Genomic DNA, 17,547 nt, shown 5'->3' with positions numbered 1-17,547 from the left:
ACCACTGCCCCCCACCAGAGGGCAGATGCACAGACATGGGTCGCAGTGAGCAGGGCAGACACCCCAATAGGCTGATTAGTATGGTCACATGAACATGCAGAGCCAGGGCTCAGACCCTGGGCTTGGACTCTCAGAACAGAATGCCCTTTCCATAGGAACACTGACCCCCCTTTTCCAAGGTCATATCCAAACACATGGATGCTCACTCTGCATTAATCCTTGAGAGCCAAGAGTCATCCCTGCTACCCTGGAAGGATTTAGGCCAAGGGCTAAGATTCAATCCCAACCATGGCTAGCTCTCCTGCACACAGATCAAGGGAGAGCCCCCTGATTGGTTCCTGAGGATATTAATAAAATTCAAGAAGCAAAGGAAGAATAAAACCTGCCCTCAGCCATGGAGCCCCAGACTTCTGCCTGCTTCTTGTCCTCTGGTTGTCTGAGCCTACTATTCGGGGGCCGAAGAGTGGTGGCTGACTGTGGGGAGCACTGCACGGGGTCATGGCAAGTAGAGGGAATATCTGCAAGGAACCTCAAAATTAAAGGCCTGCTCAGAGGCAAGCAGAAAGCTAGAGTCATTTAACTAGAGAAGGGCAGCATGAAAGGCCAGAGCTGATCCTGAGATGGATGTGGCCAAGGAAAGAACCCAAAGGAGGAAGACAGCAGGCAGCAGATGCCAAACACACTGGTAGACACCTCCCTGCAGAGGTGGCTCTTAAAGACAATGGTGGGATAGGGCACAGGGCACTCCCACATCGCAGGTGGGAATGGAAGCCAATCTAGTCTCTCTGGAGGCAGTTTGGGAATATGTATTAAGTCTATAATAATAATAACAACAACAACAACAACAACAACAACAATAATAAAGGCATCTTGACCCCAGAAAATCCACTGTTGCTGTCTCTCCACTGAATAGAAAAGAGCCTGGCACACAGAAGGGACTCAAAAAAAAAAACCTGCTGAACTGAACAGCAGGGTGAGTGCGATGTGCACAGAGAGATGCAAGCATGTTCAGCATAACAGCAAGTTGCAAACAACCAAAATGCCCACCAACAGGGGACTGGTTAAATAAATTAGAGTATAGCCTTATAAGAAAATACTTATAGATATTAAAAAGGATGGCATAGATGTGTACCAATTGCTTTGGAAGGATATTCTCCATATGTTATTGGAGGAAGGAAGCAGGACAAAAGCCATCTCATTTTATAGAGAGAAGAACATTTTAATATATGCACAGAGCTAAGTTAATAATGCAAGCAAAAGATGCTCAACATCACTCATCATCTGGGAAATACAAATCAATTACATTAGTTCAATTACATAAATTTACTTTAAAGTGTTCCACAGTTTTTATGGAAGTTGAAAGAATTAGACAAAAACAAAAGAAGGAAAGAAGGAAACCAATTAGTAAAGCCCTAAAAGCATTTGTTACATACTTGTACTAATTTAGAACTCTTAAGTAGCATTTTTTTGTAGAAAATTTAAAATTAAATATTTTAAGAATTTCCTCGGTTTTACCAAAATCAACATTAATTTTACCTTATTCTTTTATTGATGTATTAAATTACAAAACAAGTGTACATAGTTGAAAGATAGTATTGGAATGCTGCTATTTTTTTTTAAGAGTTTTTATTTATTTATTTGAGAGAGAGAATGAGATAGAGAGAGCATGAGAGGGGGGAGGGTCAGAGGGAGAAGCAGACTCCCCGCTGAGCAGGGAGCCCGATGTGGGACTCGATCCCGGGACTCCAGGATCATGACCTGAGCCGAAGGCAGTCGCCTAACCAACTGAGCCACCCAGGCGCCCGGAATGCTGCTATTTTTTAAGGCAGAAAAGCTAATGCTCTTCAAGTTCTATATTAACATAATTTTACTACATTCTGATATCCACCTGAATAAAATGAATATGTCAGGAATGTGTTCTCAAACTTTTATGCAAGTAGTGTACTAGTTTCAATTTATTATCCTAACATGGTACTAAAGAACAAAGGCTTTCTTTCAGAAGTATGGAGGAAATATATTGTTTTTCTGACCTTGTTTACTATGTCACTTAGCTCAAGAAGAAGTTATAAATCTAGTTTATCTACTTTTTTTTAACTTAAATGTAATCATGGGGAATATTCAATTTAACATAGTATAAAACCATTACTTATGATAACTAAACTATTATCCCAGTGTTCACTATGAGAGGCAAATAGATCCATAAGCACACCTATTAACAAATCTACTTAAGTAATTTAACAATTTACTTGTCTCAGAAAGTAATCTTCTACAAAATTCCTTTTTGATATATTTGTATTCTACTATATGAATCGACATATGTCTGAGCGTGGAAGGTTGTATAACAAATGGTGCTTTGTCGCATGATATGACATATGTGTGGATGTAGGTTATATAACTTATACATTAATAAACTCTCCATTGACATTAACAGATGAGCCCCTTGTTTATAGAGTGACTATGAAATATTTTCATCTCCCGTGAAGGACAAAAAACAGTCATAAAGGAAATGTGGGCACAGGCCCACAAAATGTTCCATCAAGTAATAGGGTTGGTCACCTAGAGCTAGAAATGATCTTAATAGCCAATCATTATAGTTCTCTGAGCTACTCTGTCATTTTGATTCTTACTTTTTTCTTCCAACCAAATAAATAAATAAACTCTTCTGTCAAATACAAAAAAAAAAATAATGCAAGCAAATGATAACAATGGGAGATGAGATTTCAGATCACTCTGATTCTTTTTCTTTCAGTTTATTCCCACTTTCTAATTGTTCTATAATGCCCATGTGTTACTTGTATAATTAAAAATAATATGGAGAAAATAAATTAATACATGAAAATATTTCTCATCTAACAGCAGTGAAGTAGGGCCAGGAAGGGGAATACAAGTGGTCTATCAACAAACAGTTTCAGAGCATCGGTTACGTGCACTGCCAAGTGCTCCAGCAATGACCAAGACGTGCAGGGGAAGGTCCCTGCCCTCCAGGAGTCCATAGTGTGATGGCAGCAAATCATGGGAGAGGGTGGGACATGGCTGCAGGCTGGTGCTCAGACTGATGGGCATGTGGGCCACCAGCAGCCTTCTGCTTCCTGCCTGTGGGACAGACCACAGGCAACCTGCAGGGCCAGAGAGGCAGCCAGAATCAGGGAGAACCAAAACAAAGGCTGGCAATGATGGAGAAGGGCCGATTCTCATCAGCGAGAGTTGAGCTTAGCAGAAAAAAAAATTAAAAACCCAACTATGTGCTAGAGACTGTGCTAGAGGCCAGGAATACAGGTGCTAGGAATAATCAAAACTAGCAAGATCCCCGTTTTCATGGAGTTACAGTCAAGGGGGAAAGGGAATAAAGAAAATTGACTGATCAATCAATCAATAAATATAGCAAGACAAATACGAGTATAGTGAAAGACTGTGACTACACTTACTGTGGTGAGCATTGAGTAATGCATAGAATTGCCAAATCACTATGTTGTACACCGGACACTGATAGAACATTGTCTGTCAACTATACTTCGGTAAGAAAAGAAAAAAGAGAAATACTGGGGGCGCCTGGGTGGCTCAGTTGGTTAAGTGACTGCCTTCGGCTCAGGTCATGATCCTGGAGTCCCTGGATCGAGTCCCGCATCGGGCTCCCTGCTCGGCGAGGAGCCTGCTTCTCCCTCTGACCCTCCCCCCTCTCATGTGCTCTCTCTCTCTCTCTCATTCTGTCTCAAATAAATAAATAAAATCTTTAAAAAAAAAAAAAAAGAGAAATACTGGTGATAAGCACTATTCATTTTTAAGCCTCATCCAAATATCCCCACAGTCTTACTTCAAACAGTGAATGTCATGGAGAAAAAATAATAAAATTAATATCCTCATACCTATTACCAACATTTAAACAGTCCTTAACATTTTGCCAAGTTTGCTTCATCTATTTTTCTGTTGCTGCTTTTGTTGTTGATGCTTTAAAGTATACATTTCATGATATTTCACCCCTAAATACTTGAGTACATATCTCTAAAACATAGATTTTTCTACATAGCCTCAACAGCATTATCCTACACAAGAAAATTAACGATAATTCCTCAATATGACCAAATATCCTATCCATACTCAAATTATACAATTGTTCCCCAAATATTTTTTTAAAGATTTTATTTTTAAGTAATCTCTACACCCAACATGGGGTTCAAACTCACAACTCCAAGATAAAGAGTCACATGCTCTACCAACTAAGCCAGCAAGGTCCCTCCCCCCAATATTTTTTTAATGCTGGTTTTTCAAACTAGGATTCAATCAGATTCTACACATTGTGTTTGAATGTTTTTACTTTTAAGTCTCTTTTTAATGTCTATATCTACATCTCATCTACAATTTTTATCTATAGATATATCTTCATTGTCAAAATGACTGCTCCCAAATGTCATGTACCCAGAAGAGTACCTCACAGCCAGACCCATCCAAAAGAAACCCAGGCTGTTGGCAGGTAGCAAACACTGTAGCCTGGTCTCCTCTGATCCACTGGTAAGAGGTAACTGACTACGGGTGAAATCTCCAGCCTCGGAAAAAGCAAAGGATACCCTCTAAGTGAATCGGCTCCATATGAAAAGGACTATAGTGTCTCTCTCTCTCTCTCTCTTTGCCTTTCTTGTATAAGTCAAAGAGGCAAGTGGATGTAATGGGAAGAGCATATGTAGATGAGGCTCCACTCCAGCACCATGACTGCAGAGCAACATGGTATTAGGCTCATCATTTCCTATCTTTGAGCCTCATTTCTTGACCTGTTAAATGTATAGTGTTTATAGTGTTAACTGATGCAGTTTTAGGATTTATCTTTTACAGCAGCTAGCATTGCTTTAACCAACACAAAGTCATTACTAAGTCACACTTAGAAGGAAAACCTACATAGGTTTGCTCTAAACCATGGTGGGCTTTTGGAAAACCAAATAAGGAACCATGCAACTGGATGGTAGGGGGACATTTAAGTTTTAATACTGTATTTCATCATCAAATGTATAACACTTTTTTTTTCATATTTTTACACTCCTGAAAGAAGGTCGTGTATTGTAATTGGGGTATCTCAAATTGCAGACAGCCAGGTGATGGTTGTGATGGAGCTGGCATTGACTACACATGCACAAACCTGCTCACAGTTCTCCATCTCTTCTACCTTTTCCTTGAGCGTTGTGCATTCTTAGCGGTACAGGTGCTGAGTTTAATCACCACTTACAAAGTCTTCAAAAAGACTCCATGCTGGGGCACCTGGGTGGCTCAGTCGTTAAGCGTCTGCCTTCGGCTCAGGTCATGATCTCAGGGTCCTGGGATCGAGCCCCGCATCGGGCTCCCTGTTCCGCCGGAAGCCTGCTTCTCCCTCTCCCACTCCGCCTGCTTGTGTTCCCTCTCTCGCTGTGTCTCTCTCTGTCAAATAAATAAATAAAATCTTAAAAAAAAAAAAAAAAAAAGACTCCATGCTGATTTGGCATTGAAATGAAAAGTTATTGTGAACTAAAAAGGCAAGGAAACAGAGCAGCTTGATATATGATAAATCTCTATGTCTAGGCGTGCCTGGCTGGCTCAGTTGGTGGAGCAGGTGACTCTTGATCTCAGGGTTGTGGGTTCAAGCCCCACAATGAATGGAGAGATTACTTAAAAAATAAAATCTTTAGGGGTCCCTGGATGGCTCAGTTGGTTAAGCATCCAACTCTTGATTTCGGCTCAGGTCATGATCTCAGGGTCATGGGATCAAGCCCTGCATCAGACTCTGCATCCAGCAGGGAGTCAGCTTGAGATCCTTCCTCCCTTTGCCCCTCCCCACACACTCTCTCTCAGTCTCTCTTTCTTTAAAAAATAAATAAATCTTTGAAAAAAATCTATTCTAAATAAGACTTTTAAAAAAGCTCTTTCAATATGCATCAAATGAAAATTCTAAGTGATAGGAAAGCTTTATGTCATGGTTTTCTATCTCTTAGAAATACAGTAGAAATACATTGGTGTGAGTCCTATGTGCTACATAAGAAAGGAGCAGGGTGCTATGAGGGTGAATAACAGGGAGGAACATAATTCAGATAGGGAGGGGAGGCCGCCCTGAGGGAGTGATAACACCTGAAAGACAACAGTGGTGGCATCCACGGATGACTTCCCATGAACTAGGTACAATTCTAAGTTTTTTGTATAACTCACTCAATCCTCATAAAAACCCTCTCCATTTTACAGATGAGGAAATCAAGATAGGGATGGAGAATGTAAATGATTTGTTCACAACTCAGGTCACACAGCTAATGAGTGATAAGCCAAGAATCTGTACCACAGAAATCTGGCTCCAGAGCCCATGCATTTTACCACTTCAATATCCTCTCTAGTGATTAAAATGAGTGAGTCATCTCAATTTTACCAATAAGGGCAGCAGTAAGTGAACCGCTCATAAGCATAGGCTCTAGAACCAGACTTGATGACTTCAAAGTCATGCTCGGCAACGGACCAGCAAGGTATTTGACCTTTCTATGCCTTGGTCTCCTCATTTGTTGTGAGGATAAATAAGTTAATAAGCTTATAGAGCTTAGATCAGAACCAGAATATAGTTAAGCCCTCAAAAAACATTATAGTATTATTATATTCATACAATGCTCACAATAACTCTAAGGAAATCGAGGCTCAGAGAGGTTTAGCAGTTTGTCTGAACCACACATTTCAAAATAGGAAACAGCAAAATGGGTACAGGGGAGTGGGAGATGCAGGCTTCCAGTTGTGGCATGAATAAGTCATGAGAATGAAAGGTCCAGCATAGGGAACACGGTCAATGGTGGTGTACTAGCTCTCCATGGTGACAGATGGTAGCTACTCTTGTGGTGTGCAGAGCATAACATATAGAGATTGTGAATCCCTACGGTGTACCCCTGAAACTAATAGAACATTGTATGTCAACTATACTCAAATAAAAAATTAAATAAATTAATTAAATAAAATAAAAGCCTTGATCTCAGGAAGGAAGGAAGAAAGGAAGGAAGGCTGGGAGGGAGGGAGGGGGGAGGGAAGGAAGGAATCAGGATTCAAACCTAAGTCTGTTCACTCGGAAGCCTTTGCTTTACGCAGTACCCCCACAGAGCTGCCTATTAAAGATGAGTCGGTGGTTTAGGTATTCATTCTTGAAGGTTTCCAGGAACAGAGATTCTAAATCTCAATGTGACACCTCATTTTAATGTCCCAAATCCCACCCAAGAGTGAGGCTCTCTCATTGCCAATCTGGACTTCATCTGTTTTATTTTAAAGATCATTTTCTCTTTGAGAAGCCTGAGGGAAGATGGGACACTCACCAGGCAGTTTCTTTCTTTTATATTTTTCATATATGTACTTCACATTTCCTCACCTATATGGAGAAGGCCGGGATCATTTTTGAGTCTGGCCCAAAGGAGGTGCTCAACAAAAATGTGTTGTATGGAGAACAGCTTGGTGGTTGCCAGAGATGGGAGGTGTGGAGGTGGGTGAAATGGGTGAGGGGCTCCGAAGGTACAAATGTCCAGTTATAAAATAAATAAGTCATTGGATATAATGCACAGCTTGGTGACTATAGTAAATAATACTGTGATGCATATTTGGAAGTTGCTAAGAGAATAGATCTTAAAAGTTTTCATCACAAGACAAAAAGATTAAAAAAAAACAAGAAAAAAAGATTTATAACTATCTGGGATAATGGATGTTAATTAGATTTACTGTGGTGATCATTTCACAATATATACAAATACCAAATCATTCTGTTGTACACCTGAAACTAATATAATGCTATATGTCAAGTCTATCTCAAGCTGAAGAAGAAGAAAGGCACAAACCATGTGTTGTATGAATGAACAAACCAGAGAATGGGTGCATGGCCTCTAAGGTCTCTCCCAGATCAGACAGACCCCATCCTATCCCTGCCCACCCAGCTCGCTGCTTTCTCTTTGACTCCCATTTCTTAATCTCAGTGTTTCTCAAACTGCGGTGGTGCCAGGGCACTCTGAGGACATTGTGGAGTTGAAGTGGCCTTGGTATATAGTGACACCCTGGCTTTCCTCATTCTTCATTCCCTTGGGCCGGTTTTTTACCAAGAAAGAAGCAGATTCTCCCCCTCTGCCCCTCCCCCACCTTCTAAAATAAATAAATAAATCTTTAGGAAAAAGAAAAGGGTAGAGATGGGGAAGGGTGGGGGTGGGGAGTAGGGGTGGGGTTGGGTTTAGGGTGGGAGGTGCTGAGGTTGAGGGCGGGTGGGTAGATGACATGTGACTGGAACCCTCATGCGCATCATAATAGTTGGTCAAGGTCACAGGTGTTAGAGGCAGAGGAAGGTCCGGAGCCCTGCTAGACATTCACCCTTAAGATAGGAGACCTGGGCCTTTGGTTACAAGTAATGGAAGCCCATCTCAAACAAGCATACGGAAAAAAGAAAAGCATGTATATTGCTCCACATAACTTGGAACTCCAGGCATGGTGCCAGTTTCCTATGAAGCTAAACATTCAAAGGAGGCCTCAACTTTTCCCTTTCTCTTTATCTCCCTGCCCTGTTGCTTTTCTCTCTGGGTCTGATTGTATTCTCTCCTCAGAAGGCAGGCTTCCCCCACCTGACGGCTGCTGGCCACCCTCAGTGGACACCCTTCCAGCTGCAGCAAGCTCTAGCTGTCATGACTGTGGTTAAGTGGGGGGCAGGGGAAAGGGGTTGTCGCGGGCAGGGGGAGGAAACTGGAACTGTTTTGTCAAAAAATCAAAAGCTTTCTCGGAAGCCACAGAGCCAACTTCCCCTCAGGTCTTAGTGATAAAAACCGGGTCACATGGATGCCCCTAGCTGCAAGGGAGTCTGGGAGGGTCGGAAACAGGGCCGTTGTTGGCTTAGACGTATCATGATCCGTTGCCTGGGGCTGGCCATGCGGTGACATCACGCAGAACGAACTTGGGGTTTCTTAAGCCATAGAAGAGGGAGACTAGATTGGGCAGGTAACTAATGGTGCCGACCACAAGAAGGTGTCGTGAGGCAAACTCAGTAGATCACAGAATGAGAACAGGGAGAAGTTTTGCAGAAAAAAAGCAGGAATGCCAGCTGAACAGAAACAACTAATGTGCACATTACAGCTGGGGAACTTAGAGGTGAAAGCCAGGAAAAGAGTTGAATCAGGAGAGGTTGGGGCGGGGGGAGCAAAAGGAGAGGACCCGCCAGCTATGGGCAGCACCTGTCAGGACATTTCCTGGAACATACAGCTCTTTATCTAAGGATATTCTGCCGCACAAGTTCAGCAAATGCAGAGGACTCTTGGTGAGCAAGGAGCAAATGAGACATCTCCTCACCACAGAGTCTGAGTTCTTCCTACTGTTTTTGTTCGATCCTGATTCATGTGCCAAGGCGACCCTAAACCAAAGCAACAAAGCTACGGCCTTGGGGCACCAAAGGGAGACACTGAAACATCTTCAGTGGCTCCCAACCACCACGAACTCAAGTCCAACTTCATGGTCTGGGCCCGGCGCCCTCTCTCATCCGACAGCTTCATCTCTCACTGTACTCCTCCTCCATCCTCTGCTCTCCACCAGCCCATCAGAGCTCCCCAAATCCAGCCTGCACCTTCCTGACTCCAGGATTTTGTGCCCAATGCCCTTTCTGCCCTTTCCTAGCTGTGACATCTCTGAGCCTCCATTTTCATATCTAAAAAATGGTAAAAGCATCTCTCTTATCAGGTGTTGGGAGAGTTTTGAAAATTAGGTAAGACATGTTATGTGCTGAGAAAACTGTCCGGCACATAGTAAGGGCTCAAGACATGTTAGCTATTATTATTCATGAATCCCTATTTTAAAAATCTTAGCAAACTCGATGTACATATTGTAGCACTTACCCATTCCCTCCCTGCTTTATCTGGGAATGAATATGTCAAGAGGGTGAGCATCATGAGGCCCAGCGTGGTGGGTGTGGCTGCCCCGGGCACCTTGTTCTTTGCAGGGGGCCTGCGAGACACACCGCTAGTTGCTCTTGACCATCAGCCTGACAAGGGACAGAATGTGTCCATCCAGGACATTTTGGAGAATTCAGGGCTAGGCTGGGCAGAAAGTCAGCCTCCGGGGCTGCTCCCCCTTGCTGGCTGTGGGGCAACACCAGGAAATGGAGCCCACCCACAATTTCACAACGAAGTTCTTGGGAAAGTCAGACGAATCCATCCACTGCCGGTGTGTGGTTAAGGCCTGTTGCCAGGCATCTCCCCCCCCAAGGGCAGGAACCTGCCAGCGTGAGGAGGTGAGGCCTGAATGCCACTCGCCTCCCTCCACAGCCCATCAGCAATGACTCAGCAGGAAGCCAGCCAAGGCCTGAGTCACTCCCTCCCCTGGCACCACACCCAGGGTTTTCCTCCAGGGCTGGTAAGGCTGCTTGGAGCTGGAGGTGTAAATCTTCAGTACCTGGGTCTACCCAGGCTAATGAAATCACTTCTTTAACCTAGCTCTGGAGTTAGACTGCCTGGGTTAGAAGCCTGGCTCTGCCTTTTATTTAACCCAGGGCAAGTTTCTTAGATTCTCTGGCCACAGGTTGCCCATCTGTAAATGGGAACAATAATAATACATCCTTCAATGGAGTGAAAGAGCGTAGAGCAGTGCATGATGTATTGATACCCCTTCTAACACATGAAGCCAGTCCCACCTCAGGGCCTTTGCACTTGCTGTTTTCTCTGCCTAGAATGTTTTTGCCCCGGGTGGCCACATCCCTCACTTAATTCAGTCTTGACTAATCATTGTCTCGGTGAGGCCTACGACGACGGCCACCCTATGTAACCGCTCCTCCTCCTCCAATACTTTTACTCTTTCCCACTTTTTCTCCTTAGTACTTATCATCGTCTCGTAGCCTATACATGTTATTCATGTATCTTCTCTACTGTCTATCTCCCTCCACCCACACTGAAATTCAAGTCCCACATTTGTCTGTCTCCTTCCCTGCTGTATTCCCCAGACCTACAAAAGTGCTGACGACACACAGCAGCTCTCAATAACCAAATGTGAAATGAATGTAAAGGAATGTCAGCTTATTCACAGTTATTTGTCACCAATCATCATTATCACCAATAAAGGTCACCAATCAAGATCACCATTATTCCTTTACAGTGAGAATCAGAGAAAAGTTCAAAGTTTAAAACCTTACAGCATTCTGCAAATCTGCTTCCAGTTCATTGGCTTGAATAAACAGATTCTCAAAGCTCTGACACATCTACTGTTAGGGTGGAAAATTCTGTTAGCCATTGGGGCTGGGCAGGGGGCCGATAAGGGACAAAAGTGATTCAGGCGGGGCTGCCCGGGAGTGGTGAGAACCAAGGAAGATGGGAATGCAATCCCCACCCATAGACATTACCATTAAAATTAAAAAGATCATCTCTACTGGCCAAACACATTCGAAACTGCATTTCCCTGATTCCAGATTCTAACTGTAAGTTTATCTTAGCATCCATTTGATCTTCCCAATTTTAAAATCTCCAAAGATTAATATGACTCAGAGCCTCTGCTTCTCCCACCACCTTGACATCAAAATCCCAGCTTCACAGGTCCAATAGTCAGCTCCAATTTTAGCTACCCTGTTTTGGGGCTGCTTTGCTTATAACCGCCCCCTCCCCCAAAGTTCAGCTCGAGACAACTCACCGGTGTATTCCCAAAGCCTAGCAGAGCCCATGACATACAGGGATGAGTGAATGAATGAATGATTTGCTCAGAGGAGGCAGTCATAAGGGCCCCCAGTACCTTCCTTGCCTCCATTATTCAATCTTCAATAGCCCCCAGGGAGACATCTACTGTCCAGCTGGAGTCTCTCTCCAGGACTATTTCTCCCCTACTCCTCAAGGATGAAGGTCCATTAAGAAGACACCAATTCACATCATTAAAGAGAACTATATCAGTGTTCGGTGTAGTCCGCTGAGTCTGTGTAGAGATTGGGGTGACCCCACCTCCCCAAGGACGGTAGGTGGGGACTTGCTTCTGTTTGTATAAAGGCCCATCCTGGTGAATTTTCCAAACAAAGAGAGACAGGTCCAGAAATGTGGAACCTTTACTCCTAGAAACAGAAACTGCCAGCATCCCTCCCTCTCCCCTCCCCCACCCCCTCCATAGCATTTTCTCATTAAAATAGAAAGAAGAAATTAAGTCCCCCCTTCTCTCTCTCTCTCTCTCACACACACACACACACACATCCATGTACAAAATGGAGCCTAGACAGATTTGAGTTCTAATCTTTACAGATTGTGTGACCTTGAAGTTCTCTGAGCCTCCATCTTCTCATCCTTGAAATGGGAAGAAAAATCAAGTGACCTGCCGGGGTAGTGGGAAGATTCAATGTGAGCCAAGCTTCCTCCTGATTTGCACCCCCCCCTTAGCCTTTTACCGGGTACTAGGTGGGAGACACACACACACACACACAGACACGCACACACCAGCCCCACCCCCACCTCCAAGATGTAGCCCGGTCCTGCAGAGAGGCCCATTAAATTAGCTCTTGCCTAATGTATGGTGATTAACATAACAATAAAAAATTTTTTTAAAAAGCTAAAAAATAAAAATAAAATTAAAAAAAAAATTAGCTCTTGCCATCATCCTTGCTCTTTTGGCTCACACCCTGAATGCCGAGCCAAGACCACCAGCCCCATACAGCAGCCCTCAATGCCCACCACCGTCCTGCCTCTCCAAGCAAAGCCCTCCAAAAAGCAAATCCCATGTAAGGACAGTTGGGAGTCTGTGCAACATAAATGAGAGCCAAATCTCAGCAGTGACTTCAGCGTCACACACAGGCTTGTGGCTGCTCCTTGTCATTGGCCCCATACCGCACCCACCCTGGCCATTCACCTGTAATAACCATTTTCTTGCATGTGTGTGTGTGTGTGTGTGTGTGTGAGAGAGAGAGAGAGAGAGAGTGCGTGCACACAGGGGAGGGAGGGGCAGAGGGAGAGAGAGAATCTTAAGTAGGCTCTACGACTGGGGGGGGCCTCCATCTCACGACCCCAGATCATGACCTGAGCTGAAATCAAGATTCCCATGCTTAACCAACTGAGCCACCCAGGTGTCCCCTGTAATAATCATTTTCATGGAAGCCTTAAAATGTCACTGCTCATTGATAAACACGGGAGTGGATATTTTCAGGGAATTTCTGCTGAAGCATCACCATGTGAAGACATCACAGAAAGCCCCTGCCAGCCCTGTGGCTTTGAAGACATCGCTCAACTTCGTGTTTCCTGAGCCTGAGCCCCCACAGCACCCGATGCTGAGTCCAGCGGTAGCACTGAACTCTGAGATTTCAGTGTGTGGTTGCTTCTTGGTCCCTCACTAACCTGCCAGGGCTTGAAGGGTTGGGACTGGGTGCCTGGCACCCAGGAGTGCTGAATAAATACTGCTTGGCTGTAAATCCGAATACAAGCCATCCAGAGAGGTTTTCTCTCGCATCCCCATCCCTCCCTATCTAGGGGGAGGAGGGGCAGGGGCAAGGGACAGGGGTGTAGGGGACGGGGGACTTCTAGACTTTCTCAATATCCTTCTGAACTAAGAAAGCGTCAGGGCCTCTAGGCCTGATAGCTCTTCCTCTTTCTCCTCGTCATTGACACTACAGCTCTTGACTTCTAAGCCTTACATGGCTGGGGAGGAGGGGGAGGGGTGTGTGAAAAGATCAGAAGCCCAGAGACAGCCTTAGAGAATAGGTTTGCTGCTAAACCTGTTGTGTAACCTCAGGCAAGTAACCTGGGCATCTCCCTAAACCTCTGGTTTCTAATCTGTGAAGACAGGAAGCCAACACAGCGCCAACTACCCGGTGTTTAGACACACATCCATATTGCTAACTCATTCGATCTATAAAATGATGGATTTGGACGATGTAATTTCTCAATTCCTAATGGGAAAGATTTCAATAGCTGCATTCAAACCACTCCAGCCTGGAGTCCCAGGAAGGGATGGTGATGTCACAAGAGAGAGCACAGGATGTGGAGCTGATCTGGGTTTAAATCTCTGGTCTGTCACTTCCCCGTTGTGCTGATGTTGAGCAACTCACATGGACACTCTGAGCCTCAGTCCCCTCAACTACAAAATGGGAACAATAGTATCCCACTCACAGGGCTGCCTGGAGGATAAAAGGAAATGGAGTACCTGGGAGCCCAGCATTGCACTCAGCACACCATGTCAGCTCCTGCCCCCTTCCCAAACTACTCAAAGAAGATGTGACAATCAGCCTTTATGCAAATTATTGCTGCTACTCCCTGAGGTCATTTGCTTGGGTCTGGTCCGTGAGAAGGAAGCGGGAAGTTGCATCTGACGGTCTGAAGAGTGCTGAAGACAAAGGTTTCACTTCTGCAGCCTTGACTCCAAGGCAGCGTCGGGTGGTCATCAATGCAGAGCCCAGCAAAATCAGCCTTTCCTTCCAGACTCTGCTGCCCCAAAACAAATACATTTCTTTAAAAAAAAAAAAAAAAATTTAAATTTTAAAAGGTCCCCCTTCACTGTGCTAAGTGCAGTCCAGAATCAGGGTCACCTTCTCTGAGACACCCTGACACCCCACCCCAGCCCCACTTACAATCCCAGCCCTTCTCCCACCTCTGGCAACTCCCCATTGCCCCACCTGCTTTACTTTTCTCCATAGCACTTATCCCCACACACGTGCACGCACGCAAATGCACACGCGCACACACAAATGCACGTGCACGCACACGCACACAGCCCCTCACTGTAAGTGCTGTGAGGATTCAGAATGGTAGGGGCTGTGTTGGCCGCAATGTCTATGGTGCTGAGACCTGCGTTAGTAGGTACTAAATAAAAGTTTGTCAAAAGGATGAATCGGAGCCTGAGCTAAAGCCAAACTGGCAGTTATGGCCAGATCATACTAAAATATCACCTGAGCCACCCATTTCAGTTTGCAAAGCTCTCTCACAGTATTTATTCGCTCTTGTGCAGAAGACTTGGTTTCTGCATTTTCTAGGTGAAGAAAGCTAAGTCAGAGAGATGGAATGCTTCCGGAAGCCCGAGGAAGCTCTTCTGGCCCTCTGGCCTTGGGCAAGTCACTTCCCACCTCTAATCTCATTTTTTTCTTCTCTGTAAAATGAAAAGATGTGGACTGGGTCCCATCTGGGGCTAAGATTTTTAAACTCTAAAATCGCCTGACCTGGTTGTTAACCCTTTAAAGACTGAGTCAAACGGTGTTCTCCACAAACCCTAACGGCAGAATCAGGACGAGCTGCCACCTCGGCCCTTCTGATCCCATTTCCAGTTCTCTTTCAGACCCCACTCCACTGGGGGACAGTGGAGAAGAAGGGGACAGCCACGTGGAGACTTGGAAGAAAATCGTTCTGGAGGGGCCCCTGGGTGGCTCAGGGTTAAGCATCTGCCTTCCGCTCAGGTCATGATCCTAGAGTCCAGGGATCCAGCCCCACTTGGAGTCCCACATCGGGCTCCCTGCTCCGCGGGGAGCCTACTTCTCCCTCTCCCTCTGCACCCCCTCCCCCCTGCTTGTGCACGCGCACACTCTCTCTATCTCAAATAAATAAATAAAATCTTTTTTAAAAAAAAGGAACTAACAAGACTAGCTGATGGATTCATTAGAGGCTGACATAGGGTAGCAAGGAGAGGAGTCAAGATTTTAGCCTCACTGCCTTCCCCAGCAAGACCTTATGCTTTTCTCCCTATTTTCTGTCTACTCTCTCCTCTCTGCCTTCCCTTCACCATCACCAAACCTACCCATTTCCAGAAGTCACACACGCTCTACCGTTTCTGCTTCCCTCAGTTCCAGGAATCTTCCTTCACTGAATCTCTGGATCCTTGTGTGCGTGCATCCATCAGCAGGTGCCAACATAAATTTCTGTTTCAACAGCTGTGTTCTGTACCCCTATTAGGTGATCAGTTCTCCAAAGGTAGGTATCCCAGCAGAGCTGTAGGACAGAATGGCATGTTAGCTGGGGGGCACAGGTGGAATCTCATTCGTTAGTTACGTCAGATAAGTTACTGATGTCTCTGAGCCTCAACTTCAGGTTAAAAAAAAGGGGGGTGTAATTAAAGAGCTAACGCATATAAAGTGCTTAATACGTGCAGTGCCTTGCACATAATAAGCCTCTGATAAATGATAGCTGTGGTTGTTATCTGCAAGACAGTTGTGCTGCTTGTGACAATGACTTTGGGCAAGTGGTTTTCCCTCTTTGAGTCTCAGTTTGCTCATCTGTAAAATGGGATGTATATATTCAGCTCTAAGATTCTCAATGCCTCTGTTCCATTTGTTAATGCTTTAGAATCTACCTTGGGTAATGTTAACCCAAAACCCTTGCGATGTGATTCATTCTTCATAAGGTTGCACCGCCCTCTGTTGGAGGTATTCTGCCTGCATTTGTTGGATCCTTAAATCGACAGATACTTAAAAGCCCAGAAAGCTCCCTCGCCTCTATTCTGAGAATAATCTCTTCTTAAGTAACATCTCTTTCCGTGTAGCTATAGATTATATTTACAAAAACAAAAAAAAGTGGGTTTTTCTGCATTTTAAAATTCTGTCCCTATTTTATTCCTTTTTTAGGTCCTTATAAGAATTTGGGTTTTTTTAAATTATTTATTTTGACATAATTTCAGACTTATGAAAAATTTGCAAGAAAATTGTACTATATCCTTCACCCAGATTCCCCAAATGTTAACACTTAACCTAATTTGCTTTATCATTTCCTCTCTGAATCTGTTTCTCTCTTTCTCTCTGTCTCTGTCTCTCTCTCTCTGCATATATATATAGATACACACATACACACACGTATATACACACATATATACCTAGTGCATGTATTTTTTTCTGAATCTTTGACACTAAATTAGACACGAAGCCCTTTTATCCCTCAATCCTTTATTAATGATGATATTATTTTCAAATCTTCAGACTTTATTTAAATTTCTCAAATTATTTCCATAATCTCTATAGCAGAAAAAAGTCCACATTCCATTTTACATTCAGTTGTCATGTCTCCTTAGTTTCCTTTACTCTGGAATAGTTTCAAAAATTTTCTTTGTCTTTTAAGATATCGACATTTTTGAAGAATTCAGGCCAGACATTTTGTAGAATGTTCCTTTATTTGGATTTGTTGGATGTTTCCTAATGATTAGATTCCAGCTATGCATTTTTGGCAGTAATACCACAAAAATTTAGGTTTTTTTCAGTTTAAAAAAAAAAAGCAGTGTGTATTTAGGAAAGATATGCAATAATAATGAAAATTATACAATTATTTATGTGTTTCTTTACATAAACAAACACTTGGGGAGCTTTTAAAAAATACCGGGGGCTCCTGGGTGGCTCAGTCAGTTGAATGTCCGACTCTTGATTTTGACTCAGGTCGTGATCTGAGGGTCCTGGGATCAAGCCCCTTGTCAACTTCGTGCTCAGTGGGGAGTCTGCTTGAGGTTCTCCTTCTCTCTCGCCCTTTGCCCGTCCCCCAACACATGGGCTCCCTCCCCCAACCCTCTCTAAAATGAAATAGGGGCGCCTGGGTGGTGCAGTCGATTGAGTGACTGACTCTTGGTTTGGGCTCAGGTCTTGATCCCAGGGTGGTGAGATCAAGTTCTACAGAGGGCTCCATGCTCAGTGCG

At 44.1% G+C, this 17,547-nt stretch overlaps 1 long non-coding RNA gene across 1 annotated transcript; it reads right to left on the bottom strand.

Moving 5' to 3' along the window:
- Positions 1 to 5,363: 5,363 nt before the first annotated feature.
- On the bottom strand, positions 5,364 to 15,857 carry LOC116638350. The gene is made up of 3 exons (XR_004300692.1): positions 15,673 to 15,857; positions 14,092 to 14,394; positions 5,364 to 5,400 (listed from the first exon to the last, which is right to left on the bottom strand). It is a non-coding gene; the product is annotated as an uncharacterized LOC116638350 (long non-coding RNA).
- Between the last annotated feature and the right edge of the window lie 1,690 nt (positions 15,858 to 17,547).

This window comes from Phoca vitulina, unplaced genomic scaffold, assembly GCF_004348235.1.
Source record: "Phoca vitulina isolate PV1807 unplaced genomic scaffold, GSC_HSeal_1.0 scaffold16, whole genome shotgun sequence".
Classification (NCBI taxonomy): Eukaryota; Metazoa; Chordata; class Mammalia; order Carnivora; family Phocidae; genus Phoca; species Phoca vitulina.
Note: the sequence above shows the minus strand (reverse complement) of the source record. Positions and strands in the feature narration are given on the sequence as shown.